Source organism: Furipterus horrens, unplaced genomic scaffold, assembly GCF_987537825.1.
Source record: "Furipterus horrens unplaced genomic scaffold, mFurHor1.1.pri manual_scaffold_1, whole genome shotgun sequence".
Taxonomy (NCBI): domain Eukaryota; kingdom Metazoa; phylum Chordata; class Mammalia; order Chiroptera; family Furipteridae; genus Furipterus; species Furipterus horrens.
Window position 1 is genome coordinate 104,517,842 of NW_028327171.1, and position 15,395 is coordinate 104,533,236.

General features: G+C 40.7%; 1 pseudogene; it reads right to left on the minus strand.

Annotated features, from left to right (window-relative positions):
• Positions 1-1,620: 1,620 nt before the first annotated feature.
• Positions 1,621-12,096, minus strand: LOC150021613 (high mobility group protein B2 pseudogene; annotated as a pseudogene).
• Positions 12,097-15,395: the final 3,299 nt, after the last annotated feature.

Genomic DNA, 15,395 nt, shown 5'->3' on the forward strand with positions numbered 1-15,395 from the left:
GTAAACAGATTCTTTAAAAATAAATAAGTATGTGTATTTCATTGTTTATGCTATTACAGTTGTCCCAATTTTTCCTATTTGCCCCCTCACCCAGCCCCCACTACTCCCTCAGGCAATCCCCACACTGTTGTTCATGTTCATGGGTCATGAATATATATTCTTTGTCTACTCTACTCCTTATGCTGTACTTTACATTCCCGTGACTATTCTGTAACTACTAATTTGTATTTCTTAATCCCTTAATCTTTTTTGCCCACTCCCCTGAAACTATTTCCACCTGACAATCATCAAAATGTTCTCTGTATCTATAATTCTGTTTCTGTTCAGCTTGTTTATTTTGTTTTTTAGAGTCAACTCCTGATAAATAATATTTATTGCCTTTTATGTTCATATTCTTTATCTTTTTAAAGAAGATCCATTAACATTTTGTATAACACTGGTTTCGTGATGATGAACTCCTTTAGCTTTTTCTTGTCTGGGAAGCTCTTTATCCTTTGATTCTAAATGATAACTTCACTAGGTAGAGTAATCTTGGTTTTAAGCCCTTGCTTTTCGTCACTTTGAATATTTCTTGCCAATCTCTTCTAGCCTACAAAGTTTCTGTTGAGAAATCATCTGACAGTATGGTAGCTCCCTTGTAGGTAACTAACTGCTTTTCTCTTGCTGCTTTTAAGATTCTCTCTACCTTTAATATACATAATTTTATTACAGATTAAAAAAAGAAAAAAAACAAATGCAACATTCTAAAAAACCCAAAATTTACTATTGATACTAACTGCTGAGTTTGCTGTGCTACCATACACAAGTCAAGAAATTAAAGAAACCATTAAATATTTAGAAACATTTAACATCCAAAGCCTTAAAATCTAACTGTATGTAGTAGCCCCTCGAAAAGCTACAACCTGCATTTTGAGAAAAGTATTTTCTCTACAGTCCCTGGCTGGTTTGGCTCAGTGGATTGAGCATTGGCCTGCGAGCTAAATGTCGCTGGTTCGATCTTCCAGTCAGGGTACATCAGAGAAGGAAAACTCTGACTCCAAAAAACCTCCGCTGCCTTGCGGCATACCTCTTTAGGGGAAGGCTAGGGGAGTAAACCCCGACAGAAAATCCGGAGCCGGAGTCGTTAAGGCAGTTTGACGTTGTAGTCAACACCGGCAACTCCTGCAGCGCACCTGAAGCCAAGCTGTATTGACTCCGTCTTTCCCTTGGACCCTTCAGCTGCGAAGAGAGGGGGGGTCTGCTGCATGGGCAACAGCAGACCCTCCATATCACCCCGCCCAGGCTCTGTAGCTTCAGCTTCACTGGAGAGGACACTCCAGCGTCATCGCAAGATGTCGATTCAACATGGGAGGAGACAGATACCGTGTCACTCCCGAGTCGGACTGCACAGCCATTCTCGGCGGTGCAGATAGACTCTTAAGAAGCTACACCATCGTCTCTCGAGACGGACGGCTGCCGACGACGACGATTTTCTCTACAAAGATTCTTACCAGCTATATAAAAATCTGTACAGTTATTATACTGAAGCTTATATTGAGCTGCACTTGAATTCACATTCTTAGCAAAACATATACCTGAGCACACACACATACTCCACACACATCATTACAGGATAGCTTTTTATTTTTCATCTTCATCCTCTTCCTCATCCTCATCCTGTTCCTCTTCTTCCTCCTCCTCATCTTCTGGTTTGTTCTTCTTCTTTGAGCCTGTTGGCCTGCCAGGACCCTTCTTTCCCACTTCACTTTTGCCTTTGGTACGGTATGCAGCAATATCCTTTTCATACTTCTCCTTTAGCTTAGCTGCTTTCTGTTCATATGGTTGCTTATCTTTGGCTAACTGTTCATACCACATTTCACCCAATTTTTTTGCAGTATCCTCAATGGATAAACCAGGGTGTTCACTTTTGATCTTTGGGCGATGTTCAGAGCAAAACAAGAAGAAGGCAGATGGAGGCCTTTTAGGGGCATTGGGATCTTTTTTCTTTCCTTTCTTATCACCTTTGGGAGGAACATAATTTTTCATCTCCCTGTCATAGCGAGCTTTGTCACTCTTTGCCATATCTTCGAATTTTGACTTTTCCTTTGCAGACATGGTCTTCCATCTCTCCAAATATTTCTTAGAGAATTCGGAAAAGTTCATGAAAGAGTCTGGGTGTTTGTTCTTGTGCTCTTCCCGGCACATCTGCATGAAGAAGGCATACAAGGACATCTTGCCTCTCGGCTTGTTGGGGTCTCCTTTAGCCATGGTGACAGATGGTGTTGAGATGCTTTCCTTGCTGGGCTCCAGCATGAACTGATTTTTCGCTTACCCAATCCTCAGGCTGTTGTTTTGCAGACTTCATGCCATGGCCACTTGACGAGCCAAATCGATTCTCTCTATCTTTAACATTTGGCATTTTAATTATGATGTGCCTTGGCGTGCACCTCTTTGGGTTCATCTTCTTTGGGACTCTGTGCTTCCTGAGCTTGTGTGTCTATATCCTTCAGCAAGTTAGGGAAGTTGTCTTTCATTATTTTTTCACATAGGTTTCCAATTTCTTGCTCTTTCTCTTCTTCTGGCACCCCTATGATGTGAGTGTTGATATGCTTGAAGTTGTCCCAGAGGTTTCTTATACTATCTTCATTTTTTTAAATTCTTCTTTCTTCTTGTTATTCTGATTAGTTGTCTTTTTTTGCTTCCTTATGTTCAAATAATTGATTTGGTTCTTACTTCATCCATTCCCTGTAAATTTTTCTTTATTTCAATTAGTATATTCTTAGTTTCTGACTGGATCTTTTTTATGCTGTTGAGACCCTCACTAAGTTCCTTGAGCATCCTGATAACCAGTGTTCTGAACTCTACATATGAGAGGTTGGCTCATTTTTTGGATTCTTTTTTCTTATCATTATTCTGATTGGTTGTTTTTGGCTTCCTTATGTTCCAAATCATTGATTTGATTCTTGGCTTAATTCATTCTACTGTTGTTTCCCTGTAAATTGTTCTTTATTTCAGTTAGTGTATCCTTAATTTCTGATTGACTCTTTTTTATGTTTTGCGGTCCTCACTAAGTTCCTTGATTAGCCTTATGACCAGTGTTTTAAACTCTGCATCTGATAGATTGCTTGTCTCCTTTTTGTTTAGGTGTTTTTCTGGAGTTTTGTTCTGTTCTTTCATTTGGGCAATGTTTCTTGGTCTCCTCACATTTGCAGCCTCCTTATGTTGCTTCTATGTATTAGATAGAGATATTACATTTCTCAGGCTTGGTAGAGTGGCCTAATATAGTAGGTGTTCTGTAAATGCCAGTGACAAAGCCTCCCCTATTACCTAAGCTGGGTACTTGAGGTGTGCCCACTCAATGGGCTGAGTACACCCTCTTGTTGTAGTTGAGCCTTGATTGCTATTGGCATGTCCAAGGTCAGTCATCACCTGTGTTTTATCTGGGGTCACACAGCATAAGCTACAAAGTTATCTGCAGATGGCTACTATTTTGTGGGTTTTGGAGTTCCCTAGGTGAGGCCAAGTTGTGAATGAAGGCCAGCTGCTGCTAGTGTCAGGCCTGGGGCAACTTAGAAAGGTGTTCGAGATGTGCTCAAACCACATGCTACTTGTTTGAGAGAATTTAGAAAAATCTGATGCATGGGCCAAGACAAGACGTTTGTATGGAAAAGCCACTGGAAACAGCTTGAGTGGGCCCAAAAGTTGAGTGGGGCAGGGTTTCAGGGAATCACCGGGGTGGGGCAAGCAGTGTGAGCCAGGTTGACTGAGTCTCAGATATTTGCCAGCCTGCTGACTTTGTGGCTCTGCAAGGGGAGAACTCTGAAAAGGAACAATAACCTTTGATAGCATTTCTGTCTGGGAGAAAGCCACCCCCCAGCTTTCACCCTTATGCCAGAAAATTCATTTCCTCCCTGTATGTATTTGATGACTTTCAATCTGCTGTCCCCATGCTAGAGCTCAGAAGGAGTAAGTCTGAGTAAGTCTGTACCCAGGCCCTTTAAGAGGAACTGCCTGAGACTTGAGATGCCTCTGTCTTCCACAACCTCAATCCCCACTCATATTTACAGCCAACAGTTATGGACACTTCTCTTCCTGGCACTGGAACCATGGGCTAGGGGGCTTGGTGTGGGTCTGGGACCCCTTGATCCTGAGATATTTCTCCCAATTTTTATCTGCCACACATGAGTGTGGAACCAGCCCATTCTGTGTATCTGCCTCTCCTACCAGTCTCAACATGGTTTCAATGTAGTTGTAGGACTTCCATTCAGTTCGATTTTGAAGTTTCTGAATGATGATTGTTCCACAGTTTAGTTGTAATTTTGATGTAGTTTTGTAAGGAAGTGAGCCATGTTTTCCTGCACCTCCATCTTTACTGAAAATCTCATCAACAGCTTCTTCTAAACTCTCTTCTGCCAGGATCCTGAACACTACCTCTATGTCCACTGTGACACATGTCTGCATCTTACTCTCTCATCTCACTAATCAAAGTGCTATATTTCCTTTTGTTGTATTCTCACACACAAATTATCAATTAATTGAGTTAGATGAAAATAATATTTTAAAATATGACAGTAGGAGAAATCTGTCCATTAGGGTTTCAAAATCTACTTTCTACATGTATAGCCAAGTTCTTTCCAGTCCTGCCAATGCATCATTCAAAGCTCTAAAAAATCATGAATGTGCAGCCCATTTCAGAACAGGAGGGAGACTTGGTCGTATATATATATTTAAAAATGTGTATTCGCTGATTGAGGAAAACCACAGGTAGATGTTAAGGAAATGGAATCACAGAAATAGTACCTAGTGATGCATACTGCTCCCAGCTTTCCCATAGTCCAATTCACATACCTCCTTCTCCAACAGTACACATCTGAGAAGACTAAAATTAGAACTCAGAATGAATTTTTTTAACAGAGAGAAAAATTATATGTGTCTGAATTCTCATAAAACTCTACAAAAGGCTTCCTTGATTAAATAGTTGTTGTCCCCAGTTGCTTTTGACTGATGGATAATTTCTTCTCATATTCTAACAGATGTCAGCTAGTTCTGTCACCTATAACATAAAATCCTGTGCATATAACACCTTTACTAATATACGATAATGAATCAATTGAAACTTCCACTGTACTCTGTTTTAAAGAAATAAAACATCCTAAGAAAAGAAGGTCATACAAAAGTAACATATTTTAAAAAATCCACTGGCAGTATATGTTCAACCCACTCTGCTATGTCTGGAAATTGTGTATGTCATCACAGATCTTTAAAATGATGAAAGTGGGAACTGGATAATCCTCAGTTTAAAAAATGTTTTATTCTGTTTAATATACTCATAATATTCTTTTTATAATATTCTCTATATATTACTAAATGCCTTTTATATGCCTAGCTCTCCTCCAAGATTTATAGGGAATTGAGAAATATAATTTTCAGTGCTTTCTCTAAAGGAGCTTCCAATATAATGGAAATGATAATAAAAACTATTGAAATATTAAATGTTTTTTGTATGAAATTCAATGAAGAGAAGTTCAGAGAAATCTGGTATGCTACTCTATGACACATATTTTAGTGTTTCTAATTGCTCAGCCAGCTTAGACCAGTCAATCTTGGTGGGTGACCCAGTTGGTAACTATGACCATATCCCTCATCTCAAGCCTTCTCTCAATATGACTTGAAATTGTGTTCCATTTTTAGTGTCCACATACATAACTACTTCTAAACTACTTTACAATAATGATTCAAACACTAGATTTCTTACATCCTGCACTTATGCAATACGTATTTGAATCTATAAATAAAACTTTATACTCATCCCTATTCAATTATTCTATTTTTTTGAGGCCCAACATTCCAATTCATTAAAATAATTTAGACCTTGTTTTGATTATTTTATTTATTTGCTTTCCATCCTAACTTTGGTACCTGAAATTTTATATATATATCTTAATTTTAAAGAATTTGTGCATTGTGAAGTTTATGAAACCTTGTTGTTTATGTCACCTCATTTTAGCATCAATTTTTTACAGGTTGGGCCACTGGAGCTCAGAGCAGCAAGGGAGCCTACTAGCAAGTGCAGAGCCAGAGCCAGAGCCAGAATATGTATCTTTAGACTCTTGCCTTGGTGCCCTTTCTTTTCTTTAAAACACATTTTTAAAAAGGAGTCTTTCCATTTATTCTTAATTTTACAAGTAATATGTTAAGTAACATTAACATTGCATAAAAACAAATATAGATTAAATGAACACTTCCCTTGGCTCTTCCTTTAACCCCATGTCCCCCTTCAGAGGTATTCACCCAACTTGGCTTGAAATGTATTCTTTAAGACCTTTTCCCAACCACTTCTTCCCTCCTTAAAACAGTTTATTTTGGGGGTTTTATACTGTACTTGTTTTTCTGAAAAAAAATTTTTTTTTACTTCATAATGTATTTTAGATAACATTCCATGTCAGCATTTATATATATTACTTGGGTTTTTACCTGATGCACAGTATTCTGTTGTAGGGATGTGTATAACTAATTAATTTTCTCTTGTTGATAGAAATGAAGATTGTTGACTTCTGGTAAATATGGCAGGCAGCATAGGCAGACATGACTTGCCTCTTCACACAACCACAACCAAATTACAATTAAAATGTAGAACAACTATCACTCAGAACCATCAGAAATCAAATTGAATGGAAGTATGCCAACTGTGGAATTAAAGAAACCATATCCACCCAGACTGGTAGGAAAGGTGTAGATGCAGAATGAGCTGGTCCCACACACATATGCGGTAGATAAAACTTCAGGAGGGATGTTTCGGGAGCAAGGAGCCCCCAGCCTCAAACCAGGGCCCCCAGCCCAGGGTCCCAGGGCCAGGAAGATAAGTCCCCACAACTTCTGACTGCAAAAACCAGTGGGGATTGAGTCAATGGAAGAAACTTCTGGAAGTCCAAGCAGTTCCTCTTAAAGAACCTACACATGATTTCATCTACTTAGACTCACTCTCTCTGAACTCCAGCAGCGGAGTAGCAAATTGAAAGGCACCAGTGGCATACAGGGAGAAACTGAAGGGTCTGGCATCAAGGCAAGCAGAGTCTATTGTCCCTTTTCTAAACCCTCCCCCAACAGAGCCTGCAAGCTGGTGCCATATCTGAGACTCCATGAACCTGGCTAACACTCTTTGAAACACCTTTCAGATCTCCAGAGACTCTACCTCACCCAATTTACTGGTCTACACAAGCTGCTTTTCTGTATCAGTAGCTGGTCTAGGCCCTGCAATAGCAGCAGCCAGCCTAGATTCACAGCTTTGCTTCACCTGGGAACCTCCAAGCCCAGCACAAGTGGCAGCCATCTCAGGTTGCTTCATAGCTCAAGCAGGGTGCCCCAGGCAAAACACAAGTGGAGGCTGACCTTGGCCTGCACCACCCAGGAAATCCCAGGGCCTGCACACCCAGTGGACAGCTACAGACCATGTCAGAGCACCACCACCCTGCCCCTGCATAGTTGATCCTCCATGGAGGACAGAGGTTGGTGGTCAGTGGTCACAGCCAGTCCTTGCAGCTGACTGGCCTGGGTAAACCCCTCCCATTGACCTGCTAAAAGCAACCAAGGGTCAACTATAGGAGGAGGGTATACCAAGCCCACACAAAGGACTCACCTCAAGTACACAGATTGGGTGAAAGAGGAGGCTGTGCCACTGGACCCTACAGGACACTGACTACATTAGGCCATACTACCAAAACAGGGAGTCAAAGCAGCTCTACATAATACATAGAAACAAACACAGGGAGGCTGCCAAAATAAGGAGAAACATGGCCCAAATGAAAGAACAGATCAAAATTTCAGAAAAAGAGCTAAACAAAATGGAGATAAGCAATCTATCAGATGCAGAGTTCAAAACACTGGTTAAAAAGATTCTCAAGGAACTTAGTGAGGACCTCAATAGCATAAAAAAAGAATCAATCAGAAATTAAGGATACACTAACTGAAATAAAGAACAATTTACAGGGAAACAACAGTAGAGTGGATTAAGCCAAGAATCAAATCAATGATTTGAAACATAAGGAAGCCAAAAACAACCAATCAGAATAATGATAAGAAAAAAAAGAATCCAAAAAATGAGGATAGTGTGAGAAGCCTTTGGGATAACTTTAAGCATACCAACATTCACATCATAGGAGTGCCAGAAGGAGAAGATAAAGAGCAAGAAATTGGAAATCTATTTTTAAAAATAATGAAAAAAAATAACTTCCCTAATTTGGTGAAGGGAGTAGATGTGCAAGCCCAGGAAGCACAGAAAGTCCCAAACAAGATAGATGCAAAGAGTCCCACTCCAAGACACAACATAATTAAAATGCCAAAGGCTAAAGATAAAGAGAGAATCTTAAATGCAGCAAGAGAAAAAAAGTTAGTTACCTACAGACGAGTTCCCATAAGACTGTCAGCTGATTTCTCAAAAGAAACTTTGCATCCTAGAAGAGACTGGCTAGAAATATTCAAAGTCATGAAAAGCAAGGATCGACAGTCAAGATTATTCTATCCAGCAAAACTATCATTTGGAATGGAAGAGCTACCCAGACAAGAAAAAAAGTAAAGGAGTTCATCACCACCAAACCATTATTATATGAAATGTTAAAGGGATTTACTGAAGTAAAAGGAGATCAAAACTGTGAACAATAAAATGGCAAAAAATACAAATCTATCAATAATTGAATCTGAAGCAAACAAGAAGAACAGAGATAGAATCATGGATAGGAAAAGCGTTTGATGGTTGCCAGATGAGAGGGGTGGTGGGGGAATGGGGAAACACATGCAGGGATTAATAAGTAGAAATTGGTAGGTACAGAACAGACAGAGGGGTGTTAAGAACAGTATAGGAAATGGAGTAGCCAAAGAAGTTAAATGCATGACCCCTGGACATGAACTGAATTTGCCTGAGGGAGCCGGGGTTTGTGGGTGGAGGGGGCCAAAGAGGAAAAAATCAGGACAACTGTAATAGCATAATAAATAAAATATAATTTAAAAAATAAATGAAGATTATTTTCAGTTTATTACTTTCAAAATACTGTAATATCTTGTATGTGACTCTTCGGATACATGTTCAAGAATTTCTAGGCTGGATATCTGGAAGTAAAATTGCTACTTGAAAGATACATGCTTTCAAAATCTTGATAACAAATATGAAAACTGTCCACAGAAAAGGCCTACTCATGTATATTCCTGAGAATGTGTACAAGGGTAGCATTGTCCCACATTTTTAGTAATATCGATTTATACTAATTGCTTTAGTTTTTACTAATCTGAATTATTACTGTGTTTCAGCATCTTACATTTCTCCTATGAATTGCTTATTCTTATTCTTTTCATAATAGTCTCTCCTCTACCCTTTATATTGTCTTCATATGAACCTCCCTCAAAAAGTACTGAGTAAGACAAGAACATGGATAGAGGTATAAACAGACTCAGAGGCCTTTCTCTATGGTGGACCTGAATCTATTAACAGACGTTTGAGGGCAATTTTCTGGCCAGCAATGGGTCCCTCTAACCAGTTTACCAACTGTGAGATGTCCCTCCATCTTGTCCAAATGAATTTTATGAGCATCTTTGCAAAATATCATGCTAAAAAAAAATTTATTGTACCTAGCATTCTTATAATCTATCTATCTTTTATCTCTATCAAAAAATAATATGAGCCCTGACCAGTGTAGCTCAGTTAGATGGGCATTGTCCTGCAAAGTGAAAGGTCACTGGTTCAATTCCTGGTCATGGCACCATGCCTGAGTTGTAGGTTCGGTACTGGTCAGGGCATGTATGAGAGGCAAACAATTAATGTTTCTCTCTCACATTGATGTTTCTCTCCGTCTCTTCCTCCCTCCCTTCCCTGCTCTCTAAAAATAAATAAATAAAATCTTTAAATAATATTAATATGAAATTGGTTTAGCCCATTTTAATGGTTAGTTCAGTAACGTTTATGTAATATGCATCCTAGAATATTGCAGAAAGTAATACTAAGCTTGCTCACTCTATAAATTCTATAATTCTTTTTTTTTCCTTTTAGAAAAATCTATATTTTTGTCTGACTTAGATTTCTGACACCTGTTCTATTTTCAATTTCCCCGAGATGAGAGGCAGTGGTTCTGAGACTTATAATCTTTTGTTCAGTCTGCAAAGCCTGTATACCAGGTTCTCTCTGACTCGATCCTCATTTAGGTTGGGCTTCAATTTATTCTCTGTGATATCTGTTGTTATACCTTTCTTGGTTCAAAGATCATGTTCCTTGCTGAGGAAGAAAGAAGCAATTGAGTAGCTTCGCTTTTTCTCTGTTATCATTTAACAAAATCTTCTCTAAGCAGTCAGCTTATCCTTTCCTTCATCTTCTTGCTTCAGACTGTGTGTGTGTTTTAAAGCCCTTTCTGTGGTCTTTGTAGTTGAGCATTCTTCTACTTATACTAGATCTTTGCATTCTGTCACTTTCTTACAGGGTTTATGTAGTGTTTTTATTCACCCTGGTTTCTGTCCTTGCCCTCATCTTTAGGATGTGTCATTTCAAAATATAGACTCATCAGAGAATGCCATATTGGGTCCTATCAGCTTCTGTAGGTAATTGTTACGGCACAAAGTTTAATTTCTCAGTTTCACAATTAAAAAAAAAAAAACCAAAAAACAACTCAATGTGTTCCTTTTTATTGCCCTGGGGTTATGTTTATGTGAACTTGTTGAAGTTTATTTTTCTAAAGCCTCAATTACATGTTTTTTCTTTTCTCCTATTACAGATTGTAGGCTGACAGGATCCCCTTCTTTCATCTTTAGGAAGGCAAGGGATGCATTTTATTTCATATGTTTGTTGAAAGATTTCCATCATGTAAACATCGGCAACAAATCCTCCTTGATGGTCAGAACTGAGTCTAGTGTAGCAGTTTCCTTCATTCCTTCATGTATTTTTTGAAAGATGAAATTCTTAGGAGGGCAAGTTAAGACTGTATCAAATTCTTCCCTGGCTGGGTGGCTCAGTTAGCTGGAGCATCATCCTGTACATCAAAAGTTTGCAGGTTCGATTCCGAGTCAGGGCACATACCTGGGTTGCAGGTTCGGTCCCTGGTTGGGACTTTTTCAGGAGGCAACTGATCATTGTTCCTCTTTCACATTGATGTTTTGCTCTCTCTCTCTAAAATCAATAAACATTATCAGATGAGTGTAAAAAAAAAGAATGTATTAAATTTATTAAATTCTAACGTTGTTGTAGAGATTTTGAATAGATACCTAAGTAGTTGAAGTAACACATCAGTATCTTGTGTCTGTGACATTTTAATCATTTGATTTAGAAAAGCATCCTTTGGCTCTTTCATTTAGCCTGGCAGTCTTAGCGTGCTCCAACAAATAACAGTACTCTCTCACTCTCATTTAATCCTCTCCGTATGCTGCATGCTGCACTTTTGGGTTTATATATTTGCAGTTTTGACACATGGTGGTACTATATATCCATTTTTATCAGATTTGTTTATATTGAAAAAGATATACCATTTCATTGCTTAAACTAATTCCATTTCCCCAAGCCTCGGGAACATAGAGGAAACTGTATTTATTTGTGTAGTGGATGCTGTGATGTACCACTGTTCCCCTTCAGGAATAAGGAAATTATTTTTCCAGCAACTGGGAGTGGCACTCAAGCTGGTCTCTTTGGGGACTGCCTCTGCTGAAGGGAACAGCCTCATCTCCAAGGCCATGCCCTATCCAGAGTGGCCTTTGTTACAGTGACTGATAGATGTGGGGATCCAGGGCCTTGTCCCAGTTCAGGACAGCTCTGAAGTGTCATCTCAGAACTCCTCAGCAGGGCCGGCTGGGGCATTCCGTTGACACAGTGTTGGAGCTCCAATACTCCCTCCTTCTGCCCATTTCTGCTTCTTCCCCACCCCTCAACATAAACACAGGTGTTAATCCCAAGAGCACCCTCTAAAAAACTTCCTGCAAGCTATTCTCCACCTCAGGGTCTATTTCCTGAGAAACCCAACCTGGCAATGTGCTTGTCTTCAAGTTTCAGTTACATGGTATTATTTTGTACATTGAAATATGAATAATTGATCCTTAAATATTATTCTCAGTACTGGTTCTCTGGTGTTTTCTCAGAATTTCTGGGTTTCTCTTTCTAACACTGTAAATCTTTCTATGCTATTCATGTTAGCATCCATTTATGTGATTTAGAAGTTTCTTCTGAGCCTTTTTCTCTTTTCCCTCCAAACTTGATGTGAAGCTGCTTGACTAGTAACCTTTGTCACTAAAAAATTTTTAAAAATCTTCCTAACATGCAAGAAAAATATTGACACCATCTTGTGAGGCACCTTTTCCATTCTAGTAATCTTAACTGCTAAAGGCACAGCTTTCAACTGGAAGAGCAGAGATAATGCTGATGTAATCAGTCTTCTACCTGTTATCCTCCCTAACCAGCAGCTCAAGGGCCTGTTTCTGAGTATCTCCGCTGAGGGGATTCAGTGTGGACCCTGCCTCACAAGGGAGGACTCAGTGGGCTCCTATCCTCTGAGTTCTCAGGGACCAGTGAGCCCTGGGTGTCAGCTTGGGCCCTATGAGAAGGACGATGAGACAGAGTCAAGAGTTCAAGAGTCAAGATAAAGGGAGAGGAAGCAAGCTAAGGCAGATCTGACACCTGTACTAGGAAAATTGAGAAGCAGAATTGGGCAAGGAGTGCCTCAGACTGAGCTACAGATCTAGAAGAGTCTTGGCCAAACCAATGGGGAGATTGGGAGCAAAGAATGCTGTTAAAGGTGTCCTGCAATGAGCAGGAATGGCCAGGCTGCCTGGGAAGAGCACGGCCTGGGCTTGATCCTAATGGTGCTGCGGCTGGAGGCTGTCAGGGACCTGCACTCCTTGCAGCTGAATGCCAGGTTTGTTCCTGCTGAGCTCTATGGCTGCCACAGTTCTCCCTGTACCATTAGGGTCTCTTCTGTTATTCAGGGAGCAGCCCCTCCAGGACTCCAGTGAGCCCTTCTTCCTGAGGGGACACTTAGGAGAGGGAGGTTAGTGGGACAAACTGCAGCCCCCCATCACTTACAATGCTGTCCACAGCGGGGTTCTCATTGGCAGGGGGCAGTGAGTGATCCAGGCCCAGCTCTTCATCCTATCATGTGCTGTTTTGAACCATTGTCCATATCACTTGTTGACATTTGGGTCCTCAAGGAAGCAGATGCTGAAATACAGATGGGACTGCAAGGTGTTTATGGGGGGTGAGAGGTGGGGACAACTGAAGCCTGAGAAAGAAAAAGGGAAAGAAACAGGACAGGGTAGGAGAAGCCTTTTGACCATAATGCAGACCTGATATCTATGAAAAGAAAGGGGGAAGAAAGCAGAACTGGGAAGCAAGAGCGTCAGGCTGCAATGCAGACCTGACAGTCTCAGCCAGCCCTGGGGGAGCTCTGCAGCAAGGATGGTCTGTTGGCCAAGCCCCGCATTCAGTAGAAATGGCCAGGCCCTGGCCCAGTCGAGCTCAGCTCTTGACTGGACATTACCTGGGAAGAGCATGACCTTAGCACCGAAGCTGCACGCTGTCAGCTGCTGGGTCATTGCTGCTGAGAAGCAAGCTCTCTCCTGAAGCAAGGTCTGAGCAGCACACCTCCATGGCCCCACACTTAGCTTAAGCATGCCAACTCAGGTTCCATGGCACTGGGGAACCGACTTTCAGCCCCTCTCATGGTGCAGTCACTTGCCCTGGCTTAACCATCGTTTTACAAGGTGACATACATCAGGGGGCCTAGAACTCCTGTTTGAGGTGAAGGGAAGAAGGCCTTGTCTTTAAAATAAAGCAGGTCACTTTATGGGAAACAATCTCTCTAAAAGAGAACACGTGCTCTTCAGCGCCCAGTGAAGTGGGGAATTGCTGTTGTTTTTGTGTTCCTGGATCTCCCTCCACGGGGAAAGCACCGTGGGTTCCCTGGTTCCACTAGGCACCTTTTGCCACTTTTCAACCTCTTAAGAGTTATTTTGCATTATCTCCATATCCTCAGAATATTTTTTATTTGTTTCCAATATAACTTACTTAAGACTATTTATGGACTATTTGAGACTATTTTTTTCAATCAGAGAGACTGAAAGAAAATACCTCTGCTGCTGACATGAATGTCAGGTAGATGCGGACATAGCTGAAGACAGTTACCCATTTCCCAGTAAGTGGCAGGAAATTAGGCACGAGCGACTTAATCGAGAGGGTAAGCCTCGGGCAGGCTGGAGGGAGTTAGCCTGTCCTTGGTTAGTCCCGGGGGCCTCATTTCTCATGAGTGGACTGTAGGCTGGGTGGGGTTAAAGATGTTATTGTCTGAGTAGAGGAACCTAGGCAAGAGCTCATTTATTCTAAGATCCAAATGAACGGGAGATTTAAAACTGGGAAAACAAGCCACATTAATAACTTGACTAGTGGTATTCTGTGTGTTTATTTTGCCATTTGTTATTCCCCAGTCTGTAGTTCAGCCTTGTCTGATCAATCCTGCCTCATAGATGCTGTGCTACAGCTTTCAGGGGACGGATCATTTGTCTGAGCTTTGATCAGAGCCTTGGAAAAGGAGGTGCTCAGTATAAAAGGGGAGACCCCAAAGACAAGGTGGCTGTCATCACGATGGTCTCTTCTATCAATCTTGAGGATGGCACATTTCCCACAGGGCTCTTCTCCAGACTTTAGCATTCTCTCTCCCAAGATAGTGACCACCTGTACACACACAACAGATATTTGGTTAGCAACTCAAGAAAAACAAAACAAAACAAAAAAACAATACCCCCTCTTCAAGTCCTACAACATCTTCCTCAGAGAGTATACTTTCTCTGTCCTAAACCCTTTCTTATAAATAAATAATTTTATTAGTAGTAGTGGCTAAAACTTAAATAATGATTACTCTCCAGGGAGGTTCTGAGGATCTTATAATTACACATTAACCCATTTGCTCTTCGTAACATAAACTCTATGAGGCAGGTGCTGTTATTTCACCCATTTTGTAAATGATGAAACTGAAAAATAAAGAAGTGCAGTGACTTTTCCAGGGTATAGAATAAAGCAGCCTTGTTCCAAGTCCACTGACAAACTCCTAGAATACACTGGCCATTGAAAGATTAATCAAATCCCCCAGTAGTGCCTTGAGAAATTTTATAGGAAGACTCAAAAATAAGTTGTTGGTAAAATTTCAGGCAAAGGAGGGTCCTGCGCTGGGTGGGATCTCCTACTTGTATCTCTCAGTGGGAACCAATATTGCCATACGCCTGGCTTCTTCAGTAGGGCTGCTGATTCTGGGGTCTCTGCGAAGGCTCTTTTAAGTGTGAAGGTTGGCCTCCCTTTAAAGTGTTACCCTCAGCTTCCCCTTTCTAAGCAGCCTTGACCTAAAGGAGTTTAAATCCCCAGTGGCATTCTACAATAATTTATTTCTTCACACCTATTTTCCAGGACT